Genomic DNA, 23245 nt, shown 5'->3' with positions numbered 1-23245 from the left:
AGTAGCACAGAAAATAAGCTGGCAAATTTAACATTTATATTTGTGGTTATGGTAATGTGTTTATATGTGTACTCGAGACATTGCACCACTGAGGTCGACTTTTTTACCCATCACTATGCAAGTTGGATGTTTGAATGTATACTTCAAGCCACACTGAATGTTTAGCTGCAACCTGAAAATATTCACTTATTTATTCTAATGCTTAATCCATTTCAGGCTTGCAGGGGAGCCAGACCCTGTCCTAGTATTTACTGGGTTCAGGGCAGTGAAAATAATCCTGAGTTTTCAACCCATCACAAGAAACATGCACATGAGCAGTTAAACCCCTTCTTTGAATTAGTAATTGAAGATTACAGCAGCAAGCTTTGTTGTCCATGCTTAATAGCCTGACATATGTCATAATGTCATCAAAAAGATGTTAGCATTAAACTTAACACCATAAAGCCAGTTTATTTGGTAACATGATGGTTTAACTCTTTACGTTAGGCTAAATGTCCTTCAAGGATGCATCTGCAGTAATAACATATGGGTTGTCCTGCCTCAGGCAGCCCTTCAGTCGGCCGGATTCCAAAGTCTGGGTCTGGCCTCGGCTGATGTCGCACTTTCCCCGACGTCAGAGCGTCTGGGGTATAAAAGCATCAGCCGGCGCCATTTTCCTCAGTCTTTCTTGCCGCGCGGTGCCCGAAGCAGAAGCTGTTCGCAAGTGCCGGTCGGTCAGATCCAGTGATTTCAGCTACCGAAGACTTCGAAAAAAGCTAAGTACCCCGTTGGGGACTCTTTCTTGCCTCAGCCGATGTCAGACAAAGTAAATAATTGTTTAACTTGTGGGAAACAAATACCTCCTAAGGATTTCCATTCTTACTGCCTTCCTTGCTTAGGCCCAGACCACGACGTATCGGCCTGTTTAGCCTGTGCCTCCTTCAACCGACGAACTCTTAGACGTCGGTCAGAGTTTGCAGAGGAATTTTTTGGAGCCGCTTTTGCTTATAAAATGCCGTTGGATACTCCGACTTCGCATATGGTTAAAAAACGCAAGGAAAAGGACAGACACTCGCGGCCTGCGGTTTCGGCTGAAACCACGGCTAGGCCTACCGCGAGTGTCTCTGTTTCGGCCGAAACAGAGTCCTCGGCGATTCCTTCTTCCGAATGCATACTTCCGACCACAGAGGCCCCGGCTGAGTCTGCTTCAGAACTACCTACCGAAGCTAGTGTTCAGGAATTGTCCGACACCATACCTTTGGACATTTCTACCCCTGCACGTGGGGCAGCTAGGCCCCCTGCTTCCATGCCCATTAAGGCCTTTTCAAGGGCTAAAGCTGCCAAACTTTCAAAAGCTTTGCCTGCCAAGTCTACCTCCCAGAGGCCTTCCTCTAGTTCACAGATCCTCAGCCTAGCTGAGGACCTTATTTCCTTAATTAGGGGTTCACAACCTCACCCAGACAGGGCCTCTCAACCTCCTCCAGACAAAAGGCCCAGGACTAACCCCTCTGATCCACACTCCTCAGATGATTCCACGGATGGATCTGAGTTTCAGACCACCAGGAAGGGGCTTACTCGCCTTATGAGGATTCAGATGCAGAGGAATCTATCCATTCGGCCTCCCCTCCTGAAGAGTTTTCCTTTGGTGAGACTCTACACTCCATGAGAGAGCATTTTCAATGGCAAGGTCAGGATTTCTCTGATTGTAGAAAAAGATTAAAGATCTTTTTGCATTTGCCGCAGCATAGGCCCTTAGCTATACCTCCTGTTCTGAATGTAATTGATGATGTGTACAATGATGTCAGTACAGCCCCTGATACTCTCCCTCCGGCCCCTGCCAAACCTGACAGATACTACAGGGTCCCGGATTCTCATTTCCATCTGTATAAAGCCCATTCTGCAGACCCAGAAACTATTTCTCAGGGCCCTAAAGGGGTTGCGGCCGCTACTGCCAAAAATCTTCTATCCTCTGACAGAGTCTAGAGCTTTAGAGAGATGGGGAAAGAAGGTGTATACTTCTGCAACTCTTTCTGTCAGGGCATTAAACTGTCAATTTCATATGATACAGTACCAGGAGTATTTGTTAGATGAACTGAATAAGAAACTTTCTTCTCCTGAACCCCTAGACCGTAAATCCCTTCAGGATTTGGTACACAACTCACAACAGGTTAGTAATCATTTCTTAAAATGTGGCTATGTTGCAGTGGAGGCTTCATTTAGATCAGCTATGACTGGGGCAGTTATTCGTAGGCATGCCTGGCTGAAGGAGCAATCTTTGCCAGACCATGTCAAAGCTAAACTCCTGGATGCTCCAATGGAGAAACAAAATTTATTTGGCTCCTCTGCTCAGGAGATCTTAAAAAAAGGTTGAAGAAAAGGCAAAATCTGTGCAAACAGTTAAAGATTTCCTGCAAGTTCAACCACCGAGATTCAGCAGAAACTGGCCTACTAAGAATTGGTCCTTTCCAGACTCGGACAGAGCCCAGAGAGGCAGGAACAGGCGCCCTAAAGGCAGAGGTCAATCGAAGGGCTCCTACAGAGGCCGTCAGTGGCAGCCTGCCAACCAGAGGAGTAGTGCAACAGCAACAACTACTACACCAGGACAGGGTCAATGACTTAACTCTGATTCCGCCTACCAGGGATCAACTGGAAGCACCCTTGGGCGGAAATCTGGCTTTATTCTCAAAAAACTGGCATTATATCACAAAGGATACATGGACACTGCAAATAATAGACAAAGGATACAGGTTCCACTTCCACACTTTGCCAAAAAGAGGCGGAATGCCAAACCTTCCACCAAATCAGAGGGCAGAGGCTTTAAAACAAATCAGCAATTTACTTCAGATGAAAGCTATAGAAAAGGTACCATGTTCAGAACAAGGCCAAGGATTTTACTCCAGACTATTCCTTGTACCAAGAAAGGAAAATCAATGGAGGCCTATTCTCGACCTGTCCGCACTGAACACTTATCTCATTGTGCCAAAATTCAAAATGCTGACCCTACAGCAACTTCTTCCCATGTTGGGCAAGGAGTCTTGGCTGGTGACTCTAGATCTCAAGGAGGCATACTTGCACGTCCCTATTCGACCAAACTGCAGAAGACACCTCAGATTTCTTGCAGGATCAGAGCATTATCAATTCTCAGCATTGCCCTTTGGCTTATCTACTGCCCAGAGTATTCACAAATGCCTGGCATCAGTAATTGCACATTGCAGACTACAGGGAATTCAAATTTACCCATACCTGGACGACTGCCTAATACAAGCGGACAACAAGGAAAATTTGATAAAGGACTTGGCCTATGCCATACACCTGCTACAGACCTTGGGATACACAGTCAACATCCAAAAGTCAAGACTAGTACCATCCCAAAGGATAACCTTTTTGGGTGCAGATCTGGACACAACCACCCAAATGGCCTTTCTCACAGAAGAAAAACAACTTCCAGATTACTTCATGATTCTGACAAGACAAACTCAGCTTACTGCAAGGAAAATCCTGCAGGCCCTGGGTTACATGGCATCCTGCATAATTCTAATACCGCATGCCAGGCTGCATATGAGGAAATTACAATGGTACCTCCGGAGTGTATGGTCTCAGCACAGTCACAGTTTAGAAACCATGATACCAATCATTCCATGCCTTCAAAAGGAATTCCTGTGGTGGGCTCAGGCCTGCCAGTCCAACAGAGGGTGCCTTTCAACAAACCAAAGCCAAGGCAGACCATCACCACGGACGCCTCAGACCGAGGATGGGGAGCACACATGGAGGGCAAATGTATCCAAGGCCTATGGCCTCAAGGACAGCTAAGCATGCACATAAACCAAAAGGAAATGCTGGCAGTGAGGCATGCAATCGAGACATTCAAACCCTTCCTCCAACAAGGACACCTGCTAATGACAGACAACACCACGGTCATGTGGTACATAAACAAGCAGGGAGGCACACATTCTTACCCTCTATGCCGGATGGCTATGAATCTGTGGGAACTATGCCTGAATCTCAATATCCAACTACAGGCCCAATTCATGCCAGGGAAAGAAAATGCACTGGCGGACAGCTTAAGCAGAACTACCATGGATGCACACGAATGGATGCTGCACCCAGACATCTTCCAACTCATAGCAAAGACATGGGGAATGCCGGAGATAGATTTGTTCGCCTCCCCACTCAATCATCAACTGAAGACATTCTGCTCAAGGACATACCACCCACAAGCTTGGAGGGTGGACTCTCTCTCTTTCAGCTGGAAAGCCCTAACAGTATATGCCTTCCCACCTCTCCCATTGATGTACAAGGTTCTACTGAAGATCAGGGAGGAACAGCCAAAAGTGATACTAATAGCTCCGGACTGGCCAAGACAACACTGCTATCCATTATTGAGAAGCATGTCTCAGGCAAAATCATGGCCTCTCCCCCTATGGCCTCTTCTTCTGACGCAGAACAATTTCAAGACCCTGCATCCCAACTTGAAAACATCGCAGCTAACTGCCTGGAAAATTCCTTAAATCCCAATCAAATTATTTTATCTCAGAGGGTGAAGGACATTATCCTGGAGGCTCGCAGGCCTTCCACAAGGAAGACATACTCAGCTAAATGGAAGAGATTTCTCATTTGGAGCACATCAAAAGGCACAGATGTCACAGTGGCAAAACTAACACATATCCTAGAATACTTAGCAGAATTGTTCCACAATGGCCTGTCCTATTCTTCCATTAAGATTCATGCTTCAGCAATTTCAGCAGAATACAATGTGGATCCACCTATCTTCTCACACCCTCTCCTCAGACGATTTCTGAGAGGGATCAAAAATATTAAACCTCCAAGAAGACCCCCTCTACCTGCCTGGGATCTCAACTTTGTGCTGGAGAAACTGACACTACCTCCTTTTGAACCAGCAGCATCAGCGGATCTACAGTTTCTATCTTGGAAAACTGCATTCCTTCTGGCAATCACTTCAGCAAGAAGAGTATCTGAGTTACAAGCATTAATGGGAGTGCAGCCTTTTCTTATTTTCCACCAGGACAGGGTGTCACTAAGAACCAATCCTACTTTTATGCCAAAGGTGGTATCTAGGGTATCCTTGAACCAAGCTATTCACTTGCCTACGTTCTCCCCTAATCCACAGAATAGAGGGGAAAAACTTTTGCACACTCTGGATATACACAGACAACTACGCTACTACTTGGACAGAACAAAAACTAGCAGAAAAACTGACCAACTTTTTGTAGCATATGCAACTGGGGTGCAAGGAAGAGCAATTTCCAAACAGACAATTTCAAAATGGATAGGAAATTGAATTCGATTTTGCTACTCCTTTCATAGAAAGACAGTTCCTGAAAATATCAGGCCTCACTCCACAAGGGCCACGGCCACCACTACAGCCTTCCTACGAGGGGTGGCTACCAAGGACATTTTAGAAGCTGCTACTTGGAGCTCTGTGCATACATTTGCCAAGCATTACAATCTACCTTTATACTCTAGATCCAGAGCAGGGTTTGCAACTGCAGTCCTGCAGGGGATCTTAACTGCACCATCCTTTTCTTAGTACCTCCTCCCCCAGATTGGCTATGGTATTCTACCCATATGTTATGACTGCAGATGCATCCTTGAAGGACATAGTACAGTTTTGTACCTACCATAAATGTAGATGTCCGATAGGTATGCATCTGCAGTCAGGATTACCCTCCCTCCTTCCCCTCTGTGGTATTCCTAGGGTACTTACCCCTCTTAGCTAGCTGGGGGAATCTATTATGGTGTATTTGTTTGTTTATACATGTATATAATTTGCAAATGTTTGGAACTTTTCAGCATTTATCCAAATTTAGCCTTCCTAGAGGGCACCTGGCATCTGGGGCAAGAAAAACTGAGGAAAATGGCGTCGGCTGATGCTTTTATACCCCAGACGCTCTGACGTCAGGGAAAGTGCGACATCAGCCGAGGCCAGACCCAGACTTTGGAATCCAGCCGACCGAAGGGCTGCCTGAGGCAGGACAACCCATATGTTACGAATGCAGATGCATACCTATCGGACATCTACATTTATGGTAGGTACAAAACTGTACTTTCCTGTAGGTCTTGGCTCTGAAACAAAGCAACTCTGAGATCTTTGCCAGGCTGTCCTAGTTGTTTTCAATTATATATAATCTTTCAGGATCTTTCAGGAAGGATGACCCTATCTTCAGATCTTGTCATTTATGTCATAGTGTAACCTTGCTAATGAAAACTTCTCCAGCCTATCGCCACAGCCTTTCCACTGCTTTTTGTTCTTAGCAGTTTTTTTCTTTTTAGATTTTCTGTTGGTATTGAACAAATTCTTAATTTCTGGTAAATCCACCCTTTTCTTTCTACAGAAGGGAAAGATTTTGCTACAGTTATGCTTCCCCTACAACCTCTAGGCACTATTTTGCTCCCTTAGCATTCTTTCAGAGTAGAATAAAAATAAACCACTGCTAGACTGAAAAACAAAAAAGAACCAGCACTTTTAGCGTAAATTCTATTTAATTACTGCTTTCATCAAACAAGACTTCATCAGAAATACAAACTTCTTAAATTCTAAAACCTATATAAATACTCAAAGCATCAATTGTAATGATTACATCACATCAGTAAAACAATTATCCAATCCAATAAATGTAGAAAGACAAGCAATATATACAAAAAGACAAACTGTATGTGCTTTTGTTTACTTAGCGACCTTGGCATATACCCTACGTTCCTTTAAAAAACATTTGATGTTAATAGCATCCTTTAAACAAGGGGGCACATCTGCCCTTGACTTTATTTACCATCTAGTTTCTCTTTGTTCTACATAGTTTTTAAAACTTCCCCCTCTTAAACTTAAATTGACCCTGTTCCAAAACTAAAAATAAAAATTTTTGAAACTACTGAATACAATACTATGCCTATACAGGGCATTCTTACTGTCTTTGTTCCTGTTTACATGTTCTTTAATTTTCATATACAACAGCCTAGTGGTCATCCCCATATAACATTTTTGACATGTGCAGCAAACTGCAATATAAACTACTCATAAACTTTTACAAGAAAAATAATCCGTAACCGGTATGGCGTGAGAAAGATGTGGTAAATCTATGAATGGCCCTTCTAAAATGTACCTTCATAGGTTCATAGATTAGCACTAAGCTAACTGCCCCTGCGAGCCGTTTTAAGCCTAGCCAATTATCCCTTGTGAGACTCCAACCCTGCACCTTGTGTTTGTAAGGCAAACACCTTAACCATTAGGCCACCCTCCCAACCCTGCTTGGCATTTTTGCATGGCATGTGTATTGCTGATACTTTTACTGTTAAAAAAAGAATCCCTTCCTTTTTTAAAAATAATCATTCCTATACACAAAAGGTTTTGTGCCCACACTTTTTACCAAGTCATGGTTGCCTTCCACGATTCTCCAATTTCTTAAAATCACATTTTTAATGATGACCCCATTAATTGTCATGGGCATCCCAAAACTCTCAAATGTCTTTCATTAGAAGAAACACTATTATATAGGACAAGGACAAGCACTTTTTTAATGATAGGTGGATATCTGTCTTCTCTTTTATCCCATACATATTGTATCTGTTCATCCAGTAATTTTTCATCGTAGCCTCTTTCCAAGAAAAGTTTCTTAATAAATTGAAATTCATCTGCCAGAGAATGATCCTCACTGGTCATCCTACTGGCTCGGATGAATTGTACCCTGGGAATATTATTTTTTATATGCTTCGGATACTGACGGGAATAATATAGATAACTATTCATGAAAGTGGCTTTCCTATGAATACTACTGACAAACCTGCCATTAATGTTATCCCATTCCAAATGAACGTCCAAATAATTAATAGATGTACCTACATCACCTATCACAAATTTTAAAAAAGATGAACTCAAATTGAGTTGTCTAAGAAACTGCTCTACTTCTTTATGTCCCCCTTCAATGATGAACACCAAGTCGTCGATAAACCTTTTACAAAATTCTGAAAGTGTTGTAATTTGACTTTAAAGTCTCGTACTCCCACCATCCCATGACTATGTTGGGCAATGAGGGGGCTACAGGAGACCCCATAGCTATGCCTTGAACCTGCTTGTAATACTGACGATTAAACAAAACAAGCTGCAATGGAAATTAATGACAGTAGTATCATAGTCAGTGAATTTATTTAAATAACATTCGATGCCCAATTCCTGAGTTATACAAGTGTTTAACGATACTATGTCTAGAGTAAATATAACATGTTTTTTTAGGATCAAAAGCTACTCTGTCATTGAACTGCCTCATACTCTCTCAAAAAAAAAAAAAAAAAAAAGAAAAAACTCCATGAGTCTTTTAAAAAAGACTCCATTTGATGGACAAATGTTTGTAAAAAGGTATCTACCATAATAGATATACCTTCAGTGACATAGTTAGGGGCTGATATAATAGGCCTGAAGGGAGGATCAACCTGACTCTTGTGAGTTTTGAGTATGCCAAATAAGACTCCTACTCTGGGATTCTCGATATGACAAAAGTTGTACATAACTAATTTAAATCACCAGCCAATAAACTGTCGTATAAAAAGCAAGAAATATATTTATAACATTTAAAGATGTCTGTGCGACATGCTTTCTTTTATTCACATTCATTTGCCAGCATTTCTTCAATTTTCATGACATACCGATTATGATCCAGAATAACAAGCATACCCCCCTTGTCACTTTTTATTATACGAATAGACTTGTCACATAAGTCTTTCATAACTGTTCTAAGTTCCCTATTCAAGTTGTTATAAGGTTTAAACAGTCTGTCTTTGTTAGCACATAATAAATCTTGCAGCTCATTTTCACAGGCCAACTCAAACAACTTTAAGGTGTGATTCAGCAATGGATTTTAACTAGAAGGCTTGACTAACAAGCTTTCAGTACATTTAACATTTTTTTAACAAGTAACAGAAATTCAGTTTTCTAGTGTACTTTTTTAGATCTAAAATGATGTTGGTAATATCGGCTTTCATTGAAGGTCCTAATCTCAACAATTCTATATGATGTTCATTTAAATTAAAACTAGACAGATTTAAAATGTCTTTTGTAGATGTATTGTACCTTGCTCGTCGTCCGTTGAAGAGTCTGATGCCTTCCAACCCTTTTTGCGTGTTGTTATGGGCTTTGGTTTTATTTGTCTCTCTCCTTTTTCAAAAACTAAAAACGTTTTTGGTTTAGCCCAAAGTTCCTTGTTATTTTTCATTGTTGTTTAAAGATTGTACAATGGCTTCATCTTGAAGCACTGTAGATTCAGCCGTATTGATGGTGTTGTCAGTTAAACCCTCAGTAACTTATTCCAGCATTGCAGGAGGATCCTTTCACTAGGATACCTGTCAAATCTTCGAAAGCTCAAAATTTAGAACGTTACATGGTCGAGACCAAATGTTTGGAGTGCTCAAAGATATACTTTCAATGGCACCGTATGGTGCAGATAGGAATTCTGCACTGAAGTGCGGTCTTGGAGTTGGTATATTTAAGTAGGGGGATGTGGGGGGCTTGCCCCCTTGCCTACACTGTTAAAGTGCTTTTTTCTGCGTTTTCTTTTTTATGTTCGAACATCCAAATGTCGAACATTTGGTCTTGACCTTGTAATGTTCGACATTTTGGATGTTCGAACATTTAACATAGACCCTTTCACTAGGACAAAGAGACTGGTTGACCCAGTTGATTTAACCATATATAGAGAGCAGTGTGAGATTTTAAATAAGCTACTCAAAAAATATAAAAGCATTGACATTGAAAATAAATATTTTCACAGATGTATTGAATTGAGCATTATACCAAAGGGACTCAGGTTTTTCAAGTGCCCCAATGGTCGTACAAAGACCCTTTTTTTTTTAATAAACTCAAAAGAATTTTTCAATGAAGCCAGTATTAATTTTCTCCGGTTACTCATTGAACGCAATAATAATACTATGGAGGAACTTAAAGAAGAAATCTTTAAGGTTGAACAAGCTATAGAGGCCAAGTTCCAGTTTGTTTTTTTGTGAAAGAACTGAGTATTTGGTTATGCTTGAGGATATTGAACAACATGAAAAACTACTCATAAAAAGGAAGAACAATAAATTAGATCGGGACTTGATGGCATATGGAACTGATCATGCCTATTCCATGTTTCTTCTGAATAAAAACAGTTCTTTACTTTATAATAGAAACTCATGAGTTTCCAAGTCAGTCCACCTTAAATAGCATGGACCAATAAGGCCCACCACGTTTACTGACATAATTAGAAGTGGAACAGTTGAAGCAACTAATCTTAATCAAACGAAGAGTACTGAGGGTTTAACTGACAATGCCAACACTACGGCTGAATCTACAATATTTCAAGATGAAGCCATTGTACAATCTTTAAACAACAATGAAAATAACAAGGAACTTGGGGCTAAACAAAAACTTTTTTAGTTTTCGAAAAAGGTCAGAGACCAATAAAACCAAAGCCCATGACAACACGTAAGAAGGGTCGGAAGGCGTCCGACTTTTCAATGGACAACGAGTAAGGTACAATACATCTACAAAAGACATTTTAAATCTGTCTAGCTTTAATTTAAATGAGCATCATATAGAATTGTTGAGATTGGGTATTAACTTTGTGCCTTCAATGAAATACGATATTACCAACATCATTTTAGATCTAAAAAAGTACACTAGAAAATTGAATTTGTGTTGCTTGTTAAATGTACTCAAAGCTTGTTAGTCAAGCCTTCTAGTTACAATCCATTGTTGAATCACACCTTAAAGGTGTTTGAGTTGGCCTGTGAAAATGAGTTGAGAGATTTATTTGCTAACAAAGACTAAATGTTTAAACCTCATAACAACTTGAATAGGGAACTTAGAACAGCTATGAAAGACTTGTAACAAAAAGTCTATTCGTATAATGAATAGTGACAAGGGGGGGTGCTTGAAAATCATAGGTCGGTACTAGTCTATCGGCCCTAGGGCCCATACAAGCCTAGCCAAAAAATGTATCCTGGCTTTCGCCACCCAAGAAATTTATTTTCCTGTGCCCCTGTTGAGCAGAGCCACAGAAGTGATCCCGGGGTGAATTTCCCATTTCCCATCCAATCATCAAGATTTTTATGGATCAAAATCAGTATGTCATGAAAATTGAAGAAATGCTGGCAAATGAATGTGAATAGAAGAAAGCATGTCGCACAGACATCTTTAGACATTATAAATATATTTCTTGCTTTTTATATGACAGTTTATTGGCTGGTGATTTAAATTAAGTTGTGTACAACTTTTGTCATATCGAGAATCCCAGAGTAGGAGTCTTATTTGGCATACCCAAAACTCTCAATAGTCAGGTTGATCCTCCCTTCAGTCCTATTATATCAGCCCCTAACTATGTTACTGAAGGTATATCTATTATGGTAGACACCTTTTTACAACCATTTGTCCATCAAATGGAGTCTTATTTTAAATGACTCATGGAGTTTTTTTTTTAGAGAGTACGAGGCAGTCCAATGAGAGAGTAGCTTTTGATCCTAAAAAACATGTTGGCATAGTATTTTTATACACTTGTATACCTCAGGAATTGGGCATTGAATATGTTAGACCGTATTTAAATAAATTCACTGACTATAATACTACTGTCATTAGTTTCCATTGTAGCTTGTTGGACATTATATTAACTAATCATTATTTTTTGTTTAATCGTCAGTATTACAAACAGGTTCTAGGCATAGCTATGGGGTCTCCTGTAGCCCCCTCATTTGTCAACATAGTCATGGGATGGTGGGAGTATGGGACTTAAAGTCACATTATAAGACCTTCAGAGTTTTGTATTATAAAAAGGTTTATCGACAACTTGGTGTTCGTCATTGTAGGGGGACGTAAAGAGGTAGAGCTGTTTCTTGGAAAACTCAATTCGAGTTCATCTTTTTTAAAGTTTGTAATGGGGGGTGATGTAGGTACATCTATTAATTATTTGGACCTTCATTTAGAATGGGACAACATTAATGGCAGGTTAGTCAGTAGTGTTCATAGGAAAGCCACTTTCATGAATAGTTATCTACATTATTCCAGTCAGCATCCGAAGCATATAAAAAATAATATTCCCAGAGGACAGTTCATCCGAGCCAGTAGGATGACCAGTGAGGATCATTCTTTGGCAGATGAATTAATTTATTAAGAAACTTTTCTTGGAAAGAGGCTATGATGAAAAATTATTGGATGAACAGATACAAAAAAGTGCTTGTCCATGTCCCAAATAATAGTGTTTCTTCTAATGAAATACATTTGAGTTTTGGGATGCCTATGACAATTGATGGGGCCATCATTAAAAATGTGATTTTAAGAAATTGGAGAATCGTGGCAGGCAACCATGACTTGGTAAAAAGTGTGGGCACAAAACCTTGTTTTGTGTATAGGAATGATTCTTATTTAAAAACTTTTAGAAAAAGGAAGAGATTCTTTTTTTATTAACATTAAAAGTATCAGCAATACACATGCCATGCACAAATGCCAAGCATGCAGTATGTGTAGGTACATTTTAGAAGGGCCATTCATAGATTTACCACATCTTTCTCATGCCATACCGGTTACTGATTATTTTTCTTGTAAAAGTTTAGGAGTAGTTTATATTGCAGTTTGCTGCACGTCAAAAATTTTATGTGGGGATGACCACTAGGCTCTTGTATATGAAAATTAAAGAACATGTAAACAGCATCAGGAACAAAGACAGTAAGAATGCCCTGTATAGGCATAGTATTGTATTCAGTAGTTTCAAAACGTTTTTATTTTCTGTTTTGGAACAGGGTCAATTAAGTTTGAGGGGGAAGTTTTAAAAACTGTCTAGAACAAAGAGAAACTAGATGGTAAATAAAGTTAAGGGCAGATGTGCCCCCAGGTTTAAACTATGCTATTAACATCAAATGCTTTTTAAAGGAACGTAGGGTATATGCCAAGGTCGCTAAGTCAGCAAGAACACATACAGTTTGTCTTTTTATATATATTGCTTGTCTTTTTACATTTATTGGATTGGATAATTGTTTTATTGATGTGATGTAATCATTACAATTGATGCATTGAGTATTTATATAGGTTTTATAATTTAAGAAGTTTGTATTTCTGATGAAGTCTTGTTTGAGGAAAGCAGTAATTAAATAGAATTTACGCTAAAAGTGATGGTTCTTTTTGTTTTTCATTCTAGCAGTGGTTTATTTTTATTCTGTTAGTTTTATTGTCCTTAAAATTGTTACATTCTTTCAGAGTAGTTTGTGCTTCTGCAATTATTTTATTGTTATTGCTGTGCCTTAGCATAAATTTCAGCAGATAAGTTTAGAGACTATGGCAGTTTTGTTGCATTTATATTTCTAGCAGTTGTGTTGACTTTTTTTGTTTTTAGTGGCATGTTCTTGTCCATTTCTCATAAATGGCAATGAAAGGCTCCAAAGAGTCTAAGGAGCTTAAATCTAAATGTAAGGAAGAAGGTCCTCCTAGGGGATCATCATTCAAAGTGTTTAAAATGCCTTGGGGAGGCAGATTTTCCAGACTAGTGTAGGTTATGCATCTCAGTCAAGCCTGATACCCTTAAACAGAGAAGAAACTAATTAAATATGAAGAAGTTGAAGTCTACTGCTGCCCTTCGTTCAGCTATGGCTACTCCTCCTCATGCTATTCCTTCTGCACAGAACTCCAAAAAGCAGGGACCAACAAACTTAGATCAGCCTGTTCCCCTGTGGTGTGTCGCACAGGGGTGCCCACCCCCCCCCACATCTTTCAGTATTCAGAGAGGCTTTTCCTCTCAAACCTCACCCTAACACTGTTGCCTCTGTTACTACATAACTCCTAAACCCCACTGATAAGATCAGTCTGATCCAGTTCTCTTTTTGTCAACTTAGGCAATTCTAGAATGTAGCAGACTTTTTTTTTTTTCAATGCAGTACATGTTGCTTTGGGTCTCTGCTCCCCACTAGCACTGGGGAGAGTTGAGCTGTGTCTCTGCCAAATTTTGTTACTCCTTCCCCCATCACATTTCTCGTAGAGCACTGTCTTGATCCTTGTCCCCGTTTGTCCAATAGTTAACCCCATGATGGTAGCAATAATGATGGATTTGTCAAGGTCGACAGTGGAATCAGTTTTGAGACCACTGCCCTTGACCTTTATTGCCTTGATGTTGACAGTGATGTCAGTGCAAAGTAGTCTGATCTTGATCTGTGATGCTGGGGATCCTTTCAATGTCATCATTGAGGGTCAAATATTTTGGATTGAGGTCTGTCCAACTCCCTTGGAGCCAAACAATTCATACCAGCCATTTAATGACTGTCTGCATCAACTGCAATTCTTGTTGAAGCTCCAAATATTGAGCTTGTTGGTGTTGGATACTTGATGCTAGACTGTAACAATGCAGGCTTTTCTGCATGTGCCCAGTCTAGCAATAATTGTGCCCCCCTTGAATCACATGTAATCCATGCTCCGGTACAGATATTAGTGAGGCATAAATCATTTATCATTGGTTTATGTGAGCCTATCGCTTTTTGTGCTTTAGAGTCTCCACCAGCACTACTAAGATAAGCCAAGTGCAAGAATAATCCACCTAAGACTTGCCTCCCTCATCTCCTACCATAGCCATGGATGAGCAGGTATCCACCACAAAACCCTCAGATGACCGGAAGTTTAGGAAAGTCCTAGAAATGTTTTAAACTAAAGTGGTATGGGTTCTGTATGCCTCTTTCTGAATACAGACGTGTACCGGAGGAGGCATTCCAAGTTACCAGAGTTCTCTTCTTGGTTGCCTCCCCCCACCTGACAAGATGGTCTGGTTAATTGAATCAGCTTCTATGAATCTTGATATGGTGGCCAGACATGATCCTCCACCTTGTAAGGAGTGGAACACACACTAGCTTGTACTCTGTGAGTTGACTCCTTAGTGGCTGTGGCTGCAGTCAGTAAGGCTCCCACACCACAGAGTCCAAAATTCCAACCACACAGTAAGGAACTGGGGTGATGGATCCACTTGGGAGCCAAGTCAACTCATCCTCCCCCTTCTCACTTAGAGAAGTAAATTAAATGGTGCACATGCTTGGGTTCCTTAGAAACTTGTCATGGGAAGTATTGAGGGCTCTGGTGGGGATGCCAGGTGGGGAGCTGAAGAAGAAAAACTTGCATCTTTTGTGTCCCATTTAATATGCATATCCAGTCTGGCCACATGCCTTGCCCACAGTGCAGCAGATAGCTTTGTCAGCGCCTGCTGACCTAAACTATGCCATTTGCCTCTTAGTGAATTTGTTGAGGGTGCTAAGGGTAGTTTCATCAGTATGTTGTGTTAAGGAGCTGTGATTTTTGGATAGGGGGTGAAGGCCAAACTGGAGAAACCAGAGCAAGAGAACAAGACCCTTGCTGCATTTGGGGTGTAGTTTTAACTTGCACAACCCACCTTTAAGATGCAATAGAATCTGCTTTGACTGTGGTTCAGATGCAGCCAATATCAGCAGAACAAGAGCAAGTATTCTCATAATTCACTATTACATCACGGACTCTTAGGATACCAGTCTACAGAAGCGGAAGGCTGACCAAACTTCCTTGTATCTTTAGCCCCCCAGGCTCAACAGACTTCTTCCCACATGGTAGTCATGTCAGTGGTTTAAAGGGACATCAGCCATTTCTGTATCCAAATTATTCTCCCTGCTGCTCATAATGAGCAACTTGAGTCTCTGGCTTCATCATGAATTAGGTTGGCCTGTTTGTACCATTCAGAAAAGTTCTCTGTTGGTAAGTAATCCTCATTCTATTTGCTTGTGTTTTTGATTAGCGATAGTTGTAATTGTCTCTTTTGTAAAGGTTAACAAATGTGTTCGGTACAGGAAACTGATGCTACTCACAGACTTTGAACCCTGGCAAAAAATGTAAATTATTAGAGTGAAACATGAGCAGCTGTCCAAAGTGTGCTTTGTTTAACCCAAGAACCAGGAAACAAAGGACAGAATCTCTCTAGGAGTACTTATTGCTGAAGAGGGATGTGCATCTAGTCTCTCTGCAAGGTGTCAGTCCTTCTTCTGACTCATGACGCTTGTGTATCTCTGCTATCTTTAAACTACAACAAAAGAAAAAAAAAAAAAAAACCTTGCTTTTTTCCCACTTTCTGAAAGTTAAAGTTCAGTTACAGATTTGCTGTTCTGAACTGTTTGGAAGTTTGTAGAAGGCCAGTGCTTGCTTGGGCTAAAGGAAAGTCTCTGTGTTCACCAGTGGGAGTGGTTAACACTGAACAGCCTGCCTGGAGGTGTGGTTTCTACCTAGAAGCTGTAGTTTTATTGGCCATTTTAGGTCAATTCTAAACTCCTTGATCTCCCTCTCTTAAAACCCTACAACTCTGTTTGTGCGCGGTTTTGCGCACTGAACAGCGTCGCCTAAACAGGTTTAAACTATTCCAGGCTCCACAAAGTCTGCTCTTCACTTGTTCCCTTAGAACTGTTCAAACTCTCAAAGTAATCACTCTATTCTCTTTCTAAAGCCCTGCACTTGCTCAGCTCTTATAAGGAAACACCAACTAACTAAAGCACTACACCCTCCTTGACTTCTCATACGTATTAGGCTCCCGATTGGTCCTTCCTGATCAAGTGAAAAATCAGTTCCCTTCCCTAATCTGATCAGTAAAAAAACAGTTCCCTATACTGATCTGGTATGTCCAAGGGTCAGTTTCAAGGTTACTCTCCAGTCCAGCTGGTGAATCTGGGAATTTTGAGGCAATGTTACAATTGCCTTATGTACACAGACAACCCTCTCCTCCTTCCAACAAACTCTATACATGTGAGAGATGCAGTTACACAGCCAAACTGGAGGTAGAGCTCTCTCTCAACCCAAGAATGGCACAGTCAGTCAGGAGGAAAAGGTAACCACCCACATCACAAATCCAGTCTCACGCAGACCTATTGCATCTGCATACCCAACACACAAACACACAAAAACATACTCGGAGGCTCTAAATAAAAATCAGCCTAAACAGCAAAGACCTCCTAAGCAGATATCCAAGCAACAGCCACCCCTCAACAATACCCACGAATCACATATCTCACAAAATCAGTGTGCCTCACAGTCACAGCCCTTAAGGCCAAACAACACACCAGATACACTTGTAATAGGGGACTATTGTCCGGCACACTGATGTCCAGCTCACCAGACTGAACAAGGAGAAGGTCACTGTAAGCTGCCTGTCGGGTGCCAGGATCCGCCACATAACACAAGCACTCTCCAAAGCAAGTACAAGTATGACTCCGTCATTGTCCATGGTGGTGTGAATGACCTGAGACGTACCTCCCTGGACTACATGAAAAGAGGCATAGAGGAGCTCTCTGACCATGTAGCCCAGGCTGTTATGACCCTGACCTTGAGTAGCATCTTGCCCTCACCAAGAATGATGCCACAGTATAAAGACAAAATGATCAGTTTCAACAATTGGCTAAAGTATTGGTGTCATTCAAAGGGGATCCAGTATCTGTCAGCCTGGGATGACATGCTCGACAAGCCACGTGGCTTCGCTAGGGACGGCTTGCACCTGTCACCCTTAGGCTTTCATATACTGGCCAAGGCTCTTGCCACCCCTATAGTGCCTTTTTTAGGCAAGGCTCAAAGGACAAACCCACCTCCATAGACAACTCAAGGATAAAAAAACTAAAGGTAATGCTACTCTATGCCAGAAGTCTAAACCTCAAGATGCACCACTCGAGGCTCTCCTCAGTATGGAGAAAATCGATGTCTCTACAGTAATAGAAACCAGGTTCAAGGCTCCTGAGAGCACCCCAGCACTACCAGGTTATAACTCATACCATGGGTTTCGGCCCAAAAACTCGGACCGAAGCAGAAAAGGAGGGGGAGTATCTATATTCATCAAAGATACCTACACCTCCAGGTTAGTGGCACTGCACGAAGCATCGGAAACCATCCATGTGCAACTAACAGCGGGCAAAACTGCCTTTCAGTTTGTAGCCTGCTACAGAACACCCTCCCTATTACAGGAACCCCACTTGGCATTCCTGAGAACACTGGAGAATATGAAGGTCTCTCCAAACACTGTTATTGGGTGACTTCAACTACCCAAGCATTGACTGGGAAAACTACTCAAGCCCAAACACCCTCACCCAACAGTTCCTTGAATTTATAAACTCTTAACGCAATGGAACAACTGGTCACCACTCACACAAGAGGGAACAACATATTGGACCTGGTCATCACCAACATGGGGACTCTATGTTCCACACCAGAGGTAAACCCCTCATTGGTAAGATCAGACCATAAACAAATTTCCCTGGACATCCATATCCCATCCCCGTCCCCAGCCAAGAAAATCACTGTAAAGAATTTCTCAAAAGCCAACTTTGCACTTCTCAAGACTGAGGTGGAATCCTTCAAAGCCCCTGAGCCAGAGGATAATACACACCAATCCGCAGAATCATTTACAAATGCATTCTATGAGCACCTGCAGGAATGTATGGATCGTGCTATCCCAAATAAAACCAAGACTCACTCCTCCAAAAACAGGAGACCGGTCTGTTGGACCCCGGCCATAAATAAGCTATACAACAGAAGGAGGAAGCTACTACATGACAGAGCAAAATCCCAAAAAGGGAAGGCATCTCTGATCAGTATTAGCAAAAAACTTCGATCCCTCATAAAATCTTCAAAGGCCAGCTTCGAAAGAAAAATTGCCCTAGACACTAAAGATAATCACAAGGCCTTCTTTAGTTATGTCAGGAACATGGGCGGAAACCCCCAGATATGCTCTGAATTGTTGCATAATGGTACAAAATATACTGAACCTACAGACATAGCCAACATCCTGGCAGACAGATTCAGTGCAACCCCCTTCCCCAAAGGAGCAAATGCCTATCCCAACTGAATGTAACCTCCCTGACATCACAGATGCACAGGTGAAAGCTGCCCTCTCCAAAGCAAAAAACACAGCATCTGTGGGACCGGACTGTGTCCCAGGCTGTGTCTTACACAAGCTCCAAGAAGAACTGAACCCTCACATTAAGTCACTGTTCAAACTTAGCCTTACTACAGGATATGTACCCAAAGAATGGCATACAGCTACAGTGGTCCCACTCCACAAAGGTGGTGCCACAGCGGACCCTGGAAACTATTGCCCCATAAGCCTGACTAGTCTGGTCTGTAAAGTTATGGGAGCGTATTATCATGGAACTCATAAACAAAGACATTGGGAGCCTCCAGACACTGGATCCTACCCAATTCGGCTTTGTTAAGGGCAGATATTGCCTCTTAAACTTAGTTGATTTCTTTGAAACAGTTACCAAAGCCATAGCTGAGGGCAAGGTAGTCCACACAGCCTACCTGGACCTCGCAAAAGCCTTCGACACAATACCCCACTCGGGCATCATAAATAAGCTTACCAGCTTAAATATCAACCCCTATATCACAAGATGGGTTGCAAACTGGCTCAGAGATAGAACCCACATGGTCAGAATCCCAGTGCCATGTCCAAATCCAAACCAGTTACAAGTGGTGTCCCACAGGGCTCAGTTCTGGGACCTCTCTTGTTCGGTATATACTTCTGTGAGGTTCAGACTAACACGGGGGGATTATGGCTGACAAAGTTTGCAGATGACTGCAAACTGGGGGCCATAATCGCATCTCCAGCTGACACAAGCATTCTCCAAAAGGGTCTTACCGAGACGGATGCTTGGTGCCAGAGCCACGGCCTCAAGCTAAATGCTAAAAAGTGCATAGTCATCCCCTTTGGGAAAAACAAGGTGCCCACAAATTACCACATAGGTGGTAATCCATTAATCTGGAAGAAGTAATTAGAGATTTGGGGACCAACGTAGATAGTAATCTCTCCTTTGATAATCACATTACCAAAGTGGTTAGAAAGACCTTCTATATAGCCCACCTTATCACGAAAGGGTTCGCATCTAGATCGAGAGGTCATTGTGCCCCTCTACTCATCAGGCCCATAATTGAATACAATGCCCCTTTTGGGATGTACCATACCAGACACCTGCAGCAACTGGAGAGACCCCAGAAGTACCTCACCAAGAGGATCATGGGCTACAAACAGATGTCCTATGCAGCTCGACTAAAGAAACTCCAGCTCTACTCAGTTGCTTACTGCCTATTCAGAGGCAATCTATGCCCGACGTACAAAGCCATGTCAAACCCAGAATTAATGGACCATGCTCCATCTCAAAGAAATCCAAGTCCCTTAGAGCTGCACGCTCCAGGGACCTAAACCTCAGCACAATAGGACATGCTGGAGGGACAGATTAATTTCCCAGAGGCTCCCCTCACTCTGGAATAGAATCCCAATTCATGTTAGACATAGCCCCTCGCTGACCCTCTTCAAGCGAAATCTGGACGCGTGGATGGGAAATCGCAAATTCACCCCTGGGATCTCTTCTGTGTCCCTGCTAGACAGAGGCACAGCTAATCTTAAAAGGGTACCTTCTGTGACCTACTTTACGGAGGCACAGTAGGCTAATCTAATAGGGAGACGGAAGCCAAATACACTGTAGCTAGGCTTATAAATGCACTAGGGCAGATAGCCTAGTATCTACCCTTGAACCTATGATAAAAAAAGAAAAGGTTTTTGGAGAAGGGTCCATAGAAGAAGAAAATCTGACAATGTCAGTTTCTGACACTCTGGTGGCTTAGAGGGATAAAGCCTTGACTACAGGCCAGGCAACGTGCATTTGATCAGTGTCTTGAGTGACAGAATAGTGCGCATGCCCACCCAGGGTGTGACAGCACTAGCCAAACATGTTCCCAAATGGGAAGTGTAATCCAGAGAGGAGATCTGCCCTCTGACTTAGTTGATGAGACTGAGGGAACAGAAAGGGGGTTTGCAGGGCATATAAAAAGAACTCCCCCAAGACAGAAATGCAGATGGCTGAGCTCTCAGGATGCAGTTGGGCTCCACTACCAGCTTCAGTAATACCAGACTAGTCCAGTGGGTAGGAAGATGGTTGGTGGATCTGGCATGGACATGGAGCACTGGGTGCCCGACTTGTAGGGAAAAAAAAGCACAATGTCTGACAGCCCCCTGGTCTCAAAGACACCAGTGTGGGAGAGGCTCACTTGAAGCCAATTGTCAAGTACCTGCATCTACATAGACCTGTGTCATGACCCCTAATTATGATATTAGCCCATCCTCAGGCGTAGAAACCATCTTGCCATCAATTGGTCTTGGGTCCTCCCAGCCAACCACAAATCTTGCGCCATCATCTGCAGGGGAAAGCAGAATTTATTTGCTCTTTGTAGAGTAGGAGATCAAAGTAGGCCAGATTGAGGTCTCCAACATATGCTCACGTACTGAGGCTTCCATGGCAGTTGACACTGCCACCTATAGTTCTGAGATTCCAACGCCTAACGGACACCAGTCAGTCAACTTGTTTCCATCTGGGTCGAGTTGTCCTCTCCCCCTCTCTAGCTTTTTCAAATTTATACTCAAAATCTCTTCAGACTAGTTAAAGATTTCAAGGATTTCTTAAAATCCAGACAGTCAGCCCCCTAAAAACTACAGTGTTGGTGGCACAAACTGCTGAAATAAGGAAATGTGTCTCCCTAGGTGGGCTTGGGTACTTCAGACTGAGAGATGGAAAAGTTGTCATATGTTGACCAAATGTCTCCTCTTTCATACTTTGTCTGACAATAAGGGCACCCTTAGTCTCAGCATTGCTGCTTGATGATACCACATTTGGGAGATGATCTTCATAGGATGCAGGATTCCTTCAAATGGGAGGCCACCAAGTTGTATGTGAGAAGCATAAATGTGATGTACATTGCATGCAAGATCTCTTTTTTAGGCTTTTTTATACTGGCCGAGTGTCAAGCTGCCCAGGGTGGGACATCCCTTCTATGACAAATACTGCAACAGTGTTATAGAAGGACATGATCTTTTCCCTTGTTCCCCCCTTGGAAAATGTCCTTAAGAGGTACTTGTAGAGAAATGCTAGCACTAGCAAGGGAAAGGTTACCTGTTGCACTACATGAATGGTCATAGGCAACTTGTGTTTTATGTAGATAAACAAAAGCAGTCCGAAAAAAAAAAATTCAGTTTCAAATTGTATGCAAGTTGAAAAAAGCAAGCAGAAAAATATTTCACCTTTTTATTTTTTTACTAGGCCAAGAATTTTGAGTTAAAGCCATCAGTAGGAGCACACTCAAAATGGTTTTCAAATTGCATCAAATTCTGTTATACTAAGCACAATAGAGCCTTGCTGGTGAAGCCTAAAACTCATTGTGTCCGATATATGGCTACCTGTCAGGGTAACCATTTGAAATGTTGGAACCTGCTAGAGCAAGTCTCAAAATGTAGAGGCTGAATGGCTAACAGATCGAAGTTGTATACTAAGCCCAAGATGCCATTTCTTGCAATATTACCTTTTTTTTCTCTGAGGTATGGCGCTCTTGGAGTTGGTGTATATAAGTTGGGGGGGGGGGGCTTGCCCCCCTGCTAAAAGAAGTTTAAAGGAGAAGAGCAGTTTTCTTCTTTTTTATTTTTTTTTTTCCAGTTTGTTGGCACTTGGCATTTTAGTAGGGAACCACCTGTCTGGCTTTCTTTAAGAATGCAGCTTTGGATGATATTTGTGCAGTGGTTATGTGGTCATCGATGGGTAGTGTTGCAACTCTTGTTAGCTGAATGTGTTGTCTAAACCCAGGTAATCCTTTATATTACAATTACGTGGGATGTACTTTCATGAATATTCATCCAAGAGGATAGCTAGAAACTCTATCCTGAAGTTCTTTGTGATGGAACTACAATCCTAGGTGCAAAAGATAAGTACTTACTGTAATGACAGACCAATATTTGCAGTTCCATTGTCATAACCATTCCCATCCCCCACATGCACCCCAAGTCAGGATGTAGTGGCCTTGCTAATTTATTTTTCATGGTTGTTTCTAAGTCATGCGTACTTGTTGTTAGGCCTCCTTATCCACCAGCATTAGCCAAAGGAAGGTAGTGAGAAAATGTTGTTCCCACAGACCTCGATATTCCAGCATTTGGGCCAGGAGGCTGTGATTTTGATGATTTCCAGGAGACTGTGATCATCCTACAATAGATTACAGCCCTCCCCCCCCCCCGACTCCTTGCCCAACTGTGTCCCACTGTAGGGGACTGAGAGGAGAATCTCCTATGTTCCAGCATGGAAGATGATTTCCAGCAGTGATTCTACTAATAGTTTAGTTGCTAGTGATGAGACTGCAAATTGTCAAAAACATTTAGCGGAGTTGCAACTCGCCAGTTGATGTTTGTCTTAGGTTCATAGGCACTTACTAGGCTACTGATCTGTG

Source organism: Protopterus annectens, chromosome 2.part2 (assembly GCF_019279795.1).
Source record: "Protopterus annectens isolate FY-2018-M chromosome 2.part2, PAN1.0, whole genome shotgun sequence".
NCBI lineage: Eukaryota > Metazoa > Chordata > Ceratodontiformes > Protopteridae > Protopterus > Protopterus annectens.
This window is presented reverse-complemented; position numbering follows the sequence as displayed.